Genomic DNA, 15,107 nt, shown 5'->3' with positions numbered 1-15,107 from the left:
TATGAAAGACTCCTATTTCCCTCATTTGCTCCACATCATTACTGACGATATTTTCATGGAAGACAGTGTAAAGGGGCGGTGAACTGGCCTAATGCGTTCTTGCACCCTTGTGCCTTCACCAGTCCAGATTATGTCAATTTTCCCAGCAGAACAACAGAAGAAATTTGGGGTTGAATTTTACACTGGGGCACCATCCTGCCTTGTGGCATTCCCACTTCACGGCATAAATGTTGGATGTAGGCCTGTCCCCAGCTTGACCGACTCGTCCTCCAGCCTTTTAACAGTCATCATTACTTGGCGTGAAGTGAGGCTGCCGCCCCAATCCTGGAAGCCTGGCCTCTGAGAGCTGCCAGCCAATCAAATGGCCAGCAGCTTTCTGGCCCCAGCAGCGCCACTAGGAGTGGTTGTTGCTGGGACTGCAGCGAGTCTGGAAGGGAAGTGAACTCCGATGGAGGCTAGAATAAAGGTGAGCTCCAGGTTTCACCAGGGTGAGGCAGGCAGGTCTTGGTTGATGGGGAGGAACTGAAGAGGGTGTGAGGGGATGGTGATCCAGGGTTGACAGGGTAGGGGTGAAGGGAAATGCAAAGGAGAATACCTGGGGGTGTGGGTGGGGTGGGGTTCCTCATTTGCACAGGAAGCCTGAAAAGGTGGCAAATCCCTTTGCCCAGCCACCAGCCCACCAGTTTTCATAGGCTGGACACCTGGCACTAGCGTCACCCCAGTCTCTGGTAAAATCCCAGTGTCAGCTTGAGGAGGCCACTAAATGGTCATTATTTGGCTACTTTATTCGCCATGGGCAAGAGGGCTTTCTGATGCCTTTCCCACTGCTGGCATAAGTACAGTAGGGGCAGGGTTGGCGGGCAGATGCCGGGAATGGCACCACTGGCATGGCACCCAATTTTAGGGCTCACCCAACAGCCCTCCCATCCCGCTCCCATGAAATTCAGCCCTTGGTGTGTCTTGTTTCTCTCAAGTTCTATGTTGCATCCCCAGAGCTGGAAAAGTAAGTGTTAAAAAAGTGCTGCTTTAATGTTCTCCTCTCTTCCTGAGGAGGCAGTGAAAGGATTCGTATATTCTTTGCCATTTAGAAAAATGTACAAGGATTTTTATTTATAGCCGCTCTCATAACAGGACTGTCCTTACCAAGGAGTAGGGAATTCATAATAGGCAGACTGTGCAATAACTGCCAGAAGGTGGTTTATTTGATAAGCACAAGGGGTAAAATTTTTTGCTTGGCGGGCGGGTGCGCACCCAACCCGACCAAGCGTAAAATGACATGCGATGGGCATGCGATATTTTGGTCGGCGGGCACGCGCTGGAGTCGGCAGTACGCCTGCCGACAATTAAAAGGCCAGTTAAGGCCATTAAAAAGTTAATTAAAATAAACATTTCGCTGCTTGTCCAACCTAACAGTTGGTGGGTAGGCTAAAAGGACAAACAGCCTTTGTGCTGTTTTGGAAACCTCAGGCGGGATTTTTATTTAACATATTTTTAAAAAGCAGACTTTTTGATAATGGACCTGTGGTGATTTACTAAGGGGAGGATTTTACGCCCCGTGGGCAGGCACGTGCCCGACCCGAACGGGCGTAAAATAGCGAGCGATGATTTCAGGTGAGCGATATTTTAGTCCACGGGCACACGCAGGACTCAGCAGCGCGCCCGCCTACAATTAAGAGGTCCATTAAGGCCATTAATCAATTAATTAAAAGCTATTTTTTGCTGCCCATCCAACCTTATGGTTTCCAAAAGCAAATAAAAATGAAATAAAAACTTTATTTTTTCATTAATAACATTTCCCTGCTCATGTGAAAGAGTCACATGAGCGGACATGTTTTATAACATTTATAAAATGTTTAATTTTTTTTAACCAGTTCATCTCCCTGAGGCGGCTCTGTGCCTCAGGGAGATTTGCAAATGGCATTTGTGCGCATGCGCAAAGGTTGTGATTGCCCCAATTGCACTCTTCAGATTCAGAAACTACAGAGACTTGAGCATATAAATTAGCTCTATTGAAAGAGTGTTGCACTGTTGGAGGTGCCAATTTTCACCTAAGATTTTAAATCAAAGACCTATTTGCCATTTCTGCTGGATATAAAATAACTCATCGTTGTGTACTAAGAAGAGTAGAGGAGTTCTCTCAGTTTCTCTAGCCAACATTTTACCTTCCAACTATATGACTAAAAACAAGAACAAAAATTGCTTGAAAAACTCAGCAGGTCTGACAGCATCTGTAGAGACAAAGACAGAGTTAATGTTTCGAGTCCAGGTGACTCTTCTTCGGAACAAAAAACAGATGCTTTGGGGAGATTTTGCTTCACACAATTCACTTCCACATTTCCCTATACTATAACAGCAACTACAAACTGAGCATCAATAGCAGCCAGATGCTAAATAAGAAAAATATCATTTGTCAACCTGCTCTGCACCTACTACTCACTCTTGCCAAGCCTTCCCACAGCCTTACAGCTCTTTGATTGTATCTCATCCATGCCTAAACCTTAGCAAGGCACACAGACAAGATGCAAAAAAAGACCTGCCATACACACTCATATTTTCAAAGGCCTTTCGTTGGACTCATGACAGTGATCAGTGCCTACCTGTATTTTGATATGCTGGTTCCTTCAGGTACTAGCTGTGGTTCAGTGGTAGCTTGCTAACTCAAAAGGTTATGGGTTCAAGCCCCACTGCAGAGACCTGAGCTTTAATGGATTTTTAAAAAAGTAAGTGAATCAAGGAATATGGAGGAAAAGCAGGTAAATGGAGTTGAGGTCCAGGTCAACCAGGATTTCATAGATTGATGCAACAAGCTTGAGGGGCTGAATGGAGTTGTCAAAGAACATCTGGTTAACAGCACCGTTGGAAGCTTTCAAAGGGCATGTCCCAGGTTATGTAATAATTGGTTAGTCACTATTGCAATGCAGTTGCCAGCTGATAGAAATTAGGTGACTTAGATATTGTATCTCAAAGGCTGATAATCAGCATAGTTGTGTCTGAACCAGCAACTTCTCAGTTTCAGCACTAGCAATACCGTGGCAGCATATGAGTTTCAAAGTGTCATCCACTTTGCCACAAGTGCTGCTAAAGTCTGAATGTAATAGGTACTAAAAGATTGGTCTTGAACAATACTGTTGGTGCAGCGAGCTTTGATGCCAATAATTTTTTACCATTCAGTTAGTTATGAATTGCAAGGAAGCAGCTTTTCAGGCAAGACAATTAGAAACAATATTAATTTAATTTAAAACTTGAGTGTTTGTTTGGATCAAGGGGAAGGCAAGTACCAAAATATTCAATTTGTACAACCATTGTATATTAAAAATTAGAAATAGTTTTGTTAATTGATCATGATTAATGTAATTTGATAGACTGAACAATGAAATGCACAAAATCATATCAGTAAACCAATTCTGAAAGTGCTCCACAATTAAAATATCTTGTTAAAAATAAACTTTCTGCACATCAAAGTCCAAACAGACACCGATGGGAAATACAGTGAAAGGCTGGGCCGATATATCTGATTTTTCAACAAGACAGCGTAGCTCGGAAGAGTGCAAAAAAGACAGCAGCTCAGAAAGAAATCATTCTGTTGCTGGATAGAGATGTAAGGCCAATTAGACCCATTCTAGGACAGGAATTCAGAGCTTTACTAAATTATTCAGGGCCTGTTTACAGTATTCCCTCCAGCATGTGTGTGCAGAAATTCAATTCTTCATGAATAGAAGCATTAAAACTGTTTTCTTAACATATTTTTAAAAAGCAGACTTTTTGATAATGGACCTGTGGTGATTTACTAAGGGGAGGATTTTACGCCCCGTGGGCAGACACGTGCCCGACCCGAACGGGAGTAAAATAGCGTGCGATGATGTCAGGTGAGCGTCCTGACGTCACCGTGCACTCGTGCGATAATTTAGTCCACGGGCACACGCAGGACTCAGCAGCGCGCCCGCCTACAATTTAGAGGTCCATTAAGGCCATTAATCAATTAATTAAAAGCTATTTTTCGCTGCCCATCCAACCTTATGGTTGCTGGGCGGGCGAATCAGCAAGGCGGCCTTTGGATTTTTTAGGAAACCTCATCCCCGAGGTTTCCAACATTAATTTATTTTAAATTAAATTGTTATGACAGCATTTTTACTATGTCTTTGTTCATGTGAGTGAGCCCAATGTGAGGACATGTTTTTCACATTTTCAAAATCGTTATCTTTGTTCTTACAATTCCTTAGCTCCCTGAGGCAGCCTTCAGGGAGCTTACAGTGCGCACTCCCCCGCTCATGCACACACTTTAACGTTTGCTCTCCTCCTGACCCCACCCCAACAGCGATGAGCTTCTCAGCGCGCCTTTCACACTGGCTTGCTGTGAATTGGCCAGCCAGCGTGAAATTGCGTTCGGGAGCCGATCGCGGGCAACAGATCGTTTCCCGGCTGCTCCCGCCACCCACCCGCCGTGCCCAGCTGATGACCTGAAAATCCTGCGCTAAGATTTTTAACTGTCTGTCACTGGCCTGCTCTATATTGCCAATTGACGTATATGGCTTTGCAACCCTCCTAGATGGGTGATAGACACCCTGTTGTCCATGTTCCCAAAGGGTTTATGGATATTGATGCATCATTCATAAAAGCTTTTTGCAAATAGTCCATTGCAGCGCCAGCAAGTACCCGATCAGAGGACTGATGGGTGCTTCCCAGGAGATTTATACTGAACTGGGAAGATAATTGTTATAGAGTTAATTTTGCAGGCAAGTTTTCTTGGTTAAGAAATAAACGAAATTAAGAAATTAATAAACATTAAACTTTATTTACAAGACAGCTGCAGCTACATGTGCACATCTAATTCCGGCAGCAGGAGTCCAATGAACACCGAGTCCAATGACGAACCAGCAGCCTTCCAAAGGCTGCCAATGATGGCGCACAGAAGGATTCCCGGGAGCGCTCTCGGAGAGCAGGCCAGGCAGGAGGGCAAGTCAATGGGGCATTGTGCCCTGAGATTCTCAGATGAGTGCCTCGCTGCCCTCCTCGAGGAGGTGGCAGCCAGCGTGAGATCATCGTGCCAAGGGGCAGGAGGAGGAGTCCCCACCCGGCATGACGAAACGTGCCTGGGAGGAGGTGGCAGAAGGGGTCAGCTCACATGATGTGGCGCGATGCACCTGGGTTCAGTGCCGCAAGCGATTCAATGACCTCTTACAATCAGGAAGGGTGAGCACCGTGTTGGCATGGGTCACTTAGCACAGCAGTTAGGCTTGGCCCCCTGGCACCACCCCCTCCCTCCCCTCACCCACCCAACTCTGAATTTAGTTACTGCATTGATTCATTCATGGCATGTGGCCTTCACCGGGTGGGCCAGCATGTATTGCCCATGCCTAGTTGCCCCTGAAAGTGTGGTGCTGAGCTGGGTTCTGTATCCGCTGCATGTGGTGCACTTACACCCACAGTACTGTTTTGGGGGGCGAGCTCCAGGATCTGTACCTAGGCGCAGTGCTGGAACGCTGAAATATTTCAAAGTCAGGATGCAGACTGACTTGGAGGGGAACTTCCAGGTGGCGAGGCACCCATCCATCTACTGCCCTTGTCCTTCTAGGCGGTAGTGTTTCCTTGCTTTGGAAGGTCATACAGTGTGAGTGGCAAATGTGATGGAGGCAGCATCTGGGCAAGGGGGTCAGCCCTGGCTGCTTGGAATGAGTGTATGGCGGCTCCAGGGTCACAGTTCACCATGCGCCCTGCAATGCTTCACTCGGGTGGGGGTGGCAGTGGCAGGGCTGCAATGGCAATCCAGGTACAGGGTGGACTAATCAATGCTCCTCTCTCCTTTCAGGAGAAGACCACACACAATAATGCAGAATGGATACAGACTGGCGGAGGGCGGCCCACCTACTCATACTCACCAGATACAAGCAGGAGGCTCGAGCTGGAGAGGCGCCATGCGCCCAGGTCTACCGGCAGCGGTGAGGCTGGGGTGCCAGTGGGAGGTAAGACTGCCATGCACTGAGGTCACAATATCTGTCATTGCAACCATTCCACTGTTGACTGTTTATTGAATTCAGCACCCAACATGGGTTTCCCATTGATTATGGAAGGAGGAGTGCATCCTGATCCAGGGGCCAGGCATGCACATTAACAGTATCACGACTTCAACTAATCAAATGTCCTTGTTCTTCCTTCCAGCCTCATCAGAGCAGGCCTGGACTGAGGAAGCAGAGGGCCCACCACTGATAGCCGAGGGCCCTGAAGATATACACGCACCAGTGTCACACCATCTCAGCCAGGCAGGCACCAGCACCTCGACGGGGATAAGATCATCGGCTAGTGTCCCGGGCCACAATGGTGAGGGCAGTTCACAATCGCTTCAGGTGCAGACGGGGGCAGAGAGTGTCTACGGTGCCGGCAGTCGGAGGGCTGCGGGAGACCAGGAACATATTTAGTCAGTGGCTGATGATGTGCCTCTGGAGTCATCCCAGAGGCAGCAGACGCTGGAAGTCCAGCAGGGTCTGTGGGAGGATACAGTGGAGATACACGAGGCAATGCATGCCATGATCTCCGTGATGGAGGAGTCCACGCGGAGCACGAGCAATGCATTGACCCTAATGACCAAGTGCAATGCCTCCTCCATGGAGAGAGTGGCGACTCTCGTGAAGAGGCTCCTCCAGGAGAACAATCAGAGCTTCCTGGGGATGCGTTTGGACCTGCAAGCCCTCACAGCAGCATTGCCCTCAACTGGTCAGTCTGAGTGTGGGAGATGGATTGGGTACCCAGTATCTCAGCTAGGTGCCCATCCATCAATGGTGAGCAGGGAGGTCCGAAGCAACCTCACGTTGGTGCACGAGCTGCCTGTCATCTTGGCGGGCTCCTCTCAGGGCACTCCACATGAGGGCAGCAGCTCCTCCGCCCCTCTGCCAGTGACTGTGGCATCCAGTGAGGCTGCGGCGACTGGGGAGATGCCAGCCGTGCCACTAGCTGCTCCCTCCCAGGCAAGGCCATCACAGGCCCCATGGGCCAGAGGATGCTTGTTGAGGTCATCAAGGCCAAAAGGACAGCAGAGTCAGCAGGTTATCTCCAATGCCAGTGCCAGCGAGGGGGGAGCACCTAGACATAGCACCTGCAAACGTAAGCATAAAGCACCTTAGGCACAACACGGGCTTATCACTATTGGTTTCCTATTGTCCCCCGTATTAGTTGCTTCTCATTCGGTGTGCAGCTCAACACCTTTTAATGCACTTTCATTTCTGTATTGTTGTATGAGGTCATTAAATGTTTTAGTTCTGAACAAGGCTCTGGGTTCTTCATTACTTCTGCAGGTGTACGGGAACCCATGATGTTATGAGTGATTTGTTTGTCATTGAGCTTTATTGACAAGGCACATAGTTAATGTTCCTCTCAGGTATTGCTCTCAGGTACCGAGTATGGAGCCTGCAGCCCTGACATGTGTGGGAGGACCATCTGTGGTGGGTTAGCTGAAGGATATTCGAATCAAAGCCTCTCATGTATCCTGCCTCCCTGAAGTATGCCCGGGTCAGCGTTTACCCCCTCAGCATTCTCCTGAGTGTGCTTGTCCTTGGACTCACTACTGGACTCATCGTCTGTTGCCAGAGCAGCAGTGTCAACAACTTCTTCCTCCACTGTGTTCCCCCTTTTCCAGTGTGAGATTATGGAGAACGCAGCATGCAACCACTATCAGAGACACACGATCCGGGGAGTACTGGAGTTTGCCCCCTTAACGGTCCAGGCATCGGAAGTGCATCTTGAGAAGACCTATGGCTCTCTCCACCACAGCCCTTGTGGAGGTGTGGCTCCTATTGTATCGCTGCTTGGCCTCTGTTCCTGGATGGGGAAGGGACATCATGAGACATCTTTTTAGCTCTCGTCACCCAGCAGCCATCCATCCAGTCGGGCTGGAGCACTGAAGAGTCTCAGCACCTGGGAGTGTCTCAGGATATAAGCATCATGGGAGCTGCCTGGCACAGATTTGCAGAATCTGCACCTTGTGATCACACACTATCTGCACGTTCATGGAGTGGAATCCCATCCTGTTGACGAAGGCACCGGGCTCACCCGCTGGCACCTTGATGGCCACATGTGTGCAGTCAATTGTACCCTGGATGCAGGGGAACTCAGCAATCGCTGCGAAGCCTCTGGCTTGCTCTGTCTGGCTGGCCTCGTGCGTGCGGTAGTGAATGAAAGTCAATGCACGTCTGAACAGAGCGTCTGTCACCAGCTTGACACAACTGTGGACAGCTGAATGGGAGACTCCGCAAAGGTCACCCACCGAGCCCTGGAAAGAGTCAGAAGCATAGAAGTTGAGGGCAGCCATGATCTTCAATGCCACTGGCATGGGGTGCCCACCCACACAGTCAGAGATCAAAGATAGGCTGATCTCAGGGCCTATCATCTCCCTTGAGAGACGGAGCCTCCTTCAGCATTGCACCTCAGACATATTTAGGTAGCTGCACTGCTGTCTATAAACCCTGGCAGCAGGAGAGTGGCATCTTCGGCAGCCCCTTCCACCGTGCACTCCCTGTTGGCCCTGCGCCCCTTGTGCCTGCGCCTGTCCTCCCAAAGGTGGCTCCCCTGGAGGCTGAATATGGACTCCTGGCCTCCTCCCCATTCTGGCCCTCCTTTCCTCCTCAGAGGAGGTGCCTCCAGTGGAGACCACAACTCCCATTCCCAGGGTAAGGGAAGGCTGCCTGAAACCTGAAAGGCCCCAAGAATTATGTTTACTCCAGAGTCCTGGCCTGAAGCCTGTTATTCCTGTAAAAGCAGCTCTAAAGAGATTCGAAGTTCTCCTATTCACACAAGCAAGTAGCAGTAAGTTTCTAAAGTCAATGACTAACAACTAGCGTTCGTGAGCCCACTCACCCCTCTTATCCTGCCTGTGGATGAGGTTTTCAAAAATGTGGCCCACCCGCCTGCCCGTTGCGCCCGTGTGAAAATCGCACGGGCTCTGAAAAATCACAGTGTATTCATGGCTCAAGGGCCTTAAGTGGTCTGTTAATTAATGGAGGGCACACATCAGAGCTCATAGCGCGCCCACCCACTGAAATATCGTGATGGTGCGCTGTGACGTCGAGACACATGCCCGATGCCATTGCGTGTCATTTTATGCATTGACGTGTCAGGCCTGCCCCATACACCAACGTCACAATTCTGCCCCATAGCTAAAGAAGAACTCTCTCCAAGAGGCTCCCCGCGCTGCTAACTCATTGGTTTACACAGATCATGTGATCTTACAACACAGGATTACTCTTAAAGCCACAGTCCTACGTTTATCAGAACAATAATTACTACAATAATCAACCAGGACAACTTCATCTGAAAGCAAAGGGCAGAGTATTTTTTTAGTAATGATAGAAAACTGCTAGGAAATGCCTTGTAGACAAATGATTTATTTCCACATTGATTGATGCACACTTATTATTTTGTTTCACATCAAATATTTGACCTTTAGTTTTTTTACATCTGCGAGTGTTTCAGTGCCGCATTCCTCAGCATTTTTCTTGCACGACAAGTTATCGCACTTCAAAGGTAATTCATTCTGTGACACGTATTGAGACATTTTGATATTAAAACATGCTGAATAAATGCAGCATTATTATCATACTTAACAATTTTTGAAAAATGATCTCGCTGGTAACTGCTAACTCTGGAAGAAACTGCTGGCCTGCAGTCAGGAGGTTAATTCTTGTCCTGCTCAATGGAGTCTTCTATTGATTTGATAGGTTAGAAAAGTTTAGAGAGTTCCTGCCAACCAAAGGATGGAAACATGAAAATTTTACTTTTTATTATTCGTTCCTGGAATGTGGGCTTCGCTGGCTGGGCCAGCACTTGCTGTCCATCCCTAGTTGCCCTTGAGAAGGTGGTGGTGAGCTGCCTTCTTGAATCGCTGCAGTCCATGTGGTGTGGGTACACCCACAGTGCTGTTAGGAAGGGAGTTCCAGCACTTTGACCCAGCGACTGTGAAGAAATGGCGATATATTTCCAAGTCAGGATGGTGAGTGACTTGGAGGAGAACTTCGAGATGGTGGCTTTTCCATCTATCTGCTGCCCTTGTCCTTCTAGATGATAGTCGTCATAGGATTGGAAGGTGCTGCTTCAGAAGCCTTGGTGAAATCCTTCAGTGCATCTTGTAGATGGTACACACTGCTGCTACTGTGCGTTGGTGGTGGAGGGAGTGAATGTTTGTGGATGTGGTGCCAATCAAGTGGGCTGCTTTGTCCTGGATGGTGTCAAGCTTCTTGAGTGCTGTGGGAGCTGCACTCATCCAAGCAACTGGGGAGTATTCCATCACACTCCTGACTTGTGCCTTGTACGTGGTGGACAGGCTTTGGGGAGTCAGGAGGTGGGTTACTCGTTGCACTATTCCTAGCCTCTGACCTACTCTTGTAGCCACAGTATTTACATGGCTAGTTCAGTTTCTGGTCAATTATAACCCCGAGGATGTTGGTAGTGGGGGATTCAGTGATGGTAATGTCATTGAACTTCAAGGGGCGATGGTTGGATTCCCTCTTGTTGGAGATGGTCATTGTCTGACACTTGTGTGGTGAGAATGTTACTTGCCATTTGTCATCCCAAATCTGGATATTGTCCAGGTCTTGCTGCATTTGGGCATGGACTGCTTCAGTATCTGAGGAGTCGCGAATGCTGACAGGTGCCGAACATTGTGCAATCATCAGCAAAAATCCCCAGTTCTGACCTTCTGATGGAAGGAAGGTCATTGATGAAGCAGCTGAAGATGGTTGGGCTGAGGACACTATCCTGAGGAACTCCTGCAGTGATGCCCTGGAGCTGAGAAGATTGCCGTCCAACAACTACAACCATCTTCCTTTGTGCTAGGTGTGACTCCAATCAGCGGAGTTTTCCCCCTGATTCCCACTGACTCCAGTTTTGCTAGGGCTTCTTGATGCCACACTCGGTCAAATGCTGCCTTCGTGTTAAGGGCAGTTGCTCTCACCTCACCTCGGGAATTCAGCACTTATGTCCATGTTTGAACCAAGGCTGTAATGAGGTCAGGAGCTGAATGGCCCTGGCGGAAGCCAAGCTAGGCGTCTGTGACCAGGTTATTGCTAAACAAGTGTCACTTGATAGCACTGTTGATGACCCCTTCCATTACTTTACTGATGATGGAGAGTAGGCTGATGGGGCGGTAATTGGCCGGGTTGGATTTGTCCTGCTTTTTGTGTACAGTACATACCTGGGCAATTTTCCACATAGCCGGGTAGATGCTAGTGTTGTAGCTGTACTGGAACAGTTTGGCTAGGGGCCTGGCAAATTCTGGAGCATAAGTCTTCAGTACTATTGCCAGAATATTGTCAGGACCCATATCCTTTGCAGTATCCAGCCTTCAGCCGTTCCTTGATATCACGTGGGGTGAATTGAATCGGCTGAAGACTGGCATCTGTGATGCTGGGGTCCTCCGGAGGAGGCCGAGATGGATCATCCACTCAGCACTTCTGGCTGAAGATTGTAGCAAATGCTTCTGCCTTATTTTTTGCATTGATGTGCTGGGCTCCTCCATCATTGAGGATGGGAATATTTGTGGAGCCATCTCCTCCAGTGAGTTGTTTAATTGTCCACCACCATTCACAACTGGACGTGGCAAGACTGCAGAGCTTAGATCTGATCCATTGCTTGTGGATCACTTAGTCCTGTCTATCACTTGCTGCTTAAGCTGTTTGGCATGCAAGTAGTCCTGTGTTATAGCTTCACCAGGTTGACACTTCATTTTTAGGTATGCCTGGTGCTGCTCCTGCAATACCCTCCTGCACTCTTCATTGAACCAGGGTTGATCCCCTGGCTTGATGGTAATGGTAGAGTGGGACATCTACCCAGCCATGAGGTTACAGATTGTGTTTGAGTATAATTCTGCTGCTGCTGATGGCCCACAGCGCCTCATGGATGCTCATTTTTGAGTTACTAGATCTGTTCCAAATCTATCCCATTTAGCACAGTAGTAATGCCACACAACACGATGGAGGGTATCCTCAATGTGAAGGTGGGACTTCATCTCCACAAGGGCTGTGCACTGGTCACTCCTACTGATACTGTCATGGACAGATGCATCTGCAGCAGGCAGGTTGGTGAGGATGAGGTCAAGTATGTTTTTCCGTCTTGTTGGTTCCCTCACCACCTACTGCAAACCCAGTCTAGCAGTTATGTCCTTTAGGACTCGGCCAGTTCGGTCAGTAGTGGTGCTACCGAGCCACTCTTGGTGGTGGACATTGAAGTCCCCCCACCCAGAGTACATTCTGCACCCTCAATGCTTCCTGCAAGTGGTATTCAACATGGAGGAGCACTGATTCATCAGCTGAGGGCGGGTGGTATGTGGTAATCAGCAGGAGGTTTCCTTGCCCATGTATGGTCTGATGTCATGAGACTTCATGGGGTCTAATGTTGAGGACTCCCAGGGCAACTCCCTCCCGACTGTATACCACTGTGCCGCCACCTCTGCTGGGTCTGTCCTGCTGGTGGGACAGGACATACCCGGGGATGGTGATGGTGGTGTCTGGGACATTATCTGTAAGGCTGTTGCTTGATTATTCTGTGAGACAGTTCTCCCAATTTTGGCACTAGCCCCCAAATGTTAGTAAGGAGAACTTTGCAGGGTCGACAGAACTGAGATTGCCATTGTCGTTTCTGGTGCCTAGGTCAATGCCAGGTGGTCCGTCCGGTTTCATTCCTTTTCTGTGACTTTGCAGTGGTTTGTTACAACTGAGTGGCTTGGGGAGTTGCTAAGGAGCTGAGAGAAAATTTACAAAGAAAAAAATTAGCCAATTGAAGTTCATCACTCTGACACCCAGCATCATACATCAGCATCACAAATATATTTTGGACATTTCCTTTTTTTTTTGCCTTTTCTACCCCATATGGCAGGCTTAACTAATTACTCTGAGTGAATAGGGTTGATTTGAACTCCTTGTAGAAGCAGGTGGCAGCTCCACTTAACTGCCGGACCTTGTTTGAGTCCTGCCAGTCAGCTGTCTTTTCGCGAAGGGGAGGACAGAAATTGGCTCCTCCAGCATCAGAAGGCCACCATTGGCTGCACAGCATGTACAGGCGCAAAGGTTCCAAGGGTCTAGCGGCTCAGCTGATTGGGGTGGTATGGTGGTTTTTCATGTAGGACGGCAGAAGTCTGAATTTTTCTTGTGGATTTTGGAGGGGCAGATCCCTATAACGAAAGTGTTTTGTTAAACTTATCTTAAATGGGCCTTACTGCCTACACAATAAATAAACCTGTCAGGATACCCGTGGTAGCTCCAGGTAGGAGCTGGGTAAATTACCATGGTGGTAACATTAACATAAATTACCAGCATGGTGTATGAGTCATGGGACTCTGATTTCCACTTATTATTTAGGCTTTCACCACCAAAATGAATGTTATTACAGTCACAGATTGGTAGGAATGCAGCGAACAATAGAGCCGCTTCATATGATCTGCTCCGTGATTCTATTGTCAGCAATTGGTGGGAGTTAAAAATCACCCCTTATACGTTATGCTAGTGTCTATATTATTGTTCACCAGTTTAAATTCATGCCTCTTACTATTTTTTTTTTTACTTTCTTGAAGGTTGTAGAATACATTTACCTTATTGGTAATATTTTATGTATTGGAATTAAATTATTTCATAATTACCTTCTCTTTAGAGTATAGGATATGGGCTTCTTCACATTTCAACCCCTTGAGATTCATATTGCTTTTATCTGAACTGTGTCCAGTGTTTGTATATTGTATGACATGATGCCCAAAAAGAACTGTAGGGTTAATTTTATAAATTTGTGCTTCTGATGAAGTGCTTCAGATGCTGGAAACACAAGTCCCGAATTTAGATCAAACTCTCTTACAACTTCCTGCGCTTAAATTGTTCATGGTGGGTGAAGGTTTGCTGTGTGAATGCAGCTTTTACATTTATTCCTAACATGCCGCAGGTGTTTTTGTTCACTTGTTCTGTCAAGGCAGTATTTATTGTCTGTTGCTGCCTACCCTGAGGGCATAAAAATAAAAAAGAAAGATTTACATTTATACAGCACATTTTATGACCTCATGATGTCCCAAAATGTTTTACAGCTAATTAAGTGCCTTTGAGGTGTAGGACCTGATATTTACTGGGAGATGGGGAGGGAGTAGGGGAGCACAGAGTTGAGGTGGGGACCATTCTGGAAATTCTGGGGATGGAGAGGACTGCAGGATTGTCAGCTGGATTGACAAGCTAGTCAGCTGCTGGGCGTCTCAGCCAGCAGCAATAGTCCATACCTGGGAACAGCCCCCAGCAATCGGGACAGATGGGGGGTTGGTGGGGGGAGGGGAGTGGATCAAGCCAGTAGCCAGCAATCAGAAGGGGGCAAGGGAAAGATCATGAGTTGAGGAGTGAAGGTGGGGGTATTGGAGTATGGGTCAGCAGATCATAGAACAGTTTGCTCGGTACTGCGGGTTATGAGGGGATGGGCAGGTTGGTCATTCCCAGCCGCAAGGAAAGGTCATGATTGACCAAATGTTTGCTTGAGCGACTGGAGAAAAGAATTCCTGCTTCCTCGGCCCCACAAGGAGTGCTCTAAAAAACACTTAACATTTGCAAGTTCTAACGAGTTAATAATGGGAATACCTATTCAATTTTGACCTTGTACAATTTGACTTGATGATTCTGTATGTGGTTCTGTATGAATGCAAATGACAAAAGTAGCAAATTAGAAATTGAAAGTAAAATGTCAGAGAAAGGTTTCAAGTCCGTTATATGGCACAAATTCTAACAGTGTCTAACTATAATTAGGTTTAGAGGATAAGGTACACTGAGTCAATTTCACTGATAAATTTATGACTCTAAGTCTATCTTAAGCAAGGGTTTAGAAAAAGCTGCCAACAGACTGAAACTTACAATCCTAAATAAACGAGGTTTAAACTTATGGTCTGCTGCAGTGTTTCAAATGTCAGATATGAAATCAAAACCTCAGCCTGGCCCAGTCTAAAGGGTACAACAATGTAATAAGGTATTTTGACAGAGAATAATAGATGTGTGGAATAGACAGCACACTGAAATAGTTTGTGCTCTGATTTTTAAAAATCCAGAATGAGAGCGGTGGTAGTGGTGGTCAGTGCCAACGCCCTGAAAAAGAGGACAACCACCCAGTGC

The sequence above is a fragment of the Cetorhinus maximus genome, chromosome 2 (assembly GCF_964194155.1).
Source record: "Cetorhinus maximus chromosome 2, sCetMax3.hap1.1, whole genome shotgun sequence".
In the NCBI taxonomy this organism is placed as follows: Eukaryota; Metazoa; Chordata; class Chondrichthyes; order Lamniformes; family Cetorhinidae; genus Cetorhinus; species Cetorhinus maximus.
Note: the sequence above shows the minus strand (reverse complement) of the source record.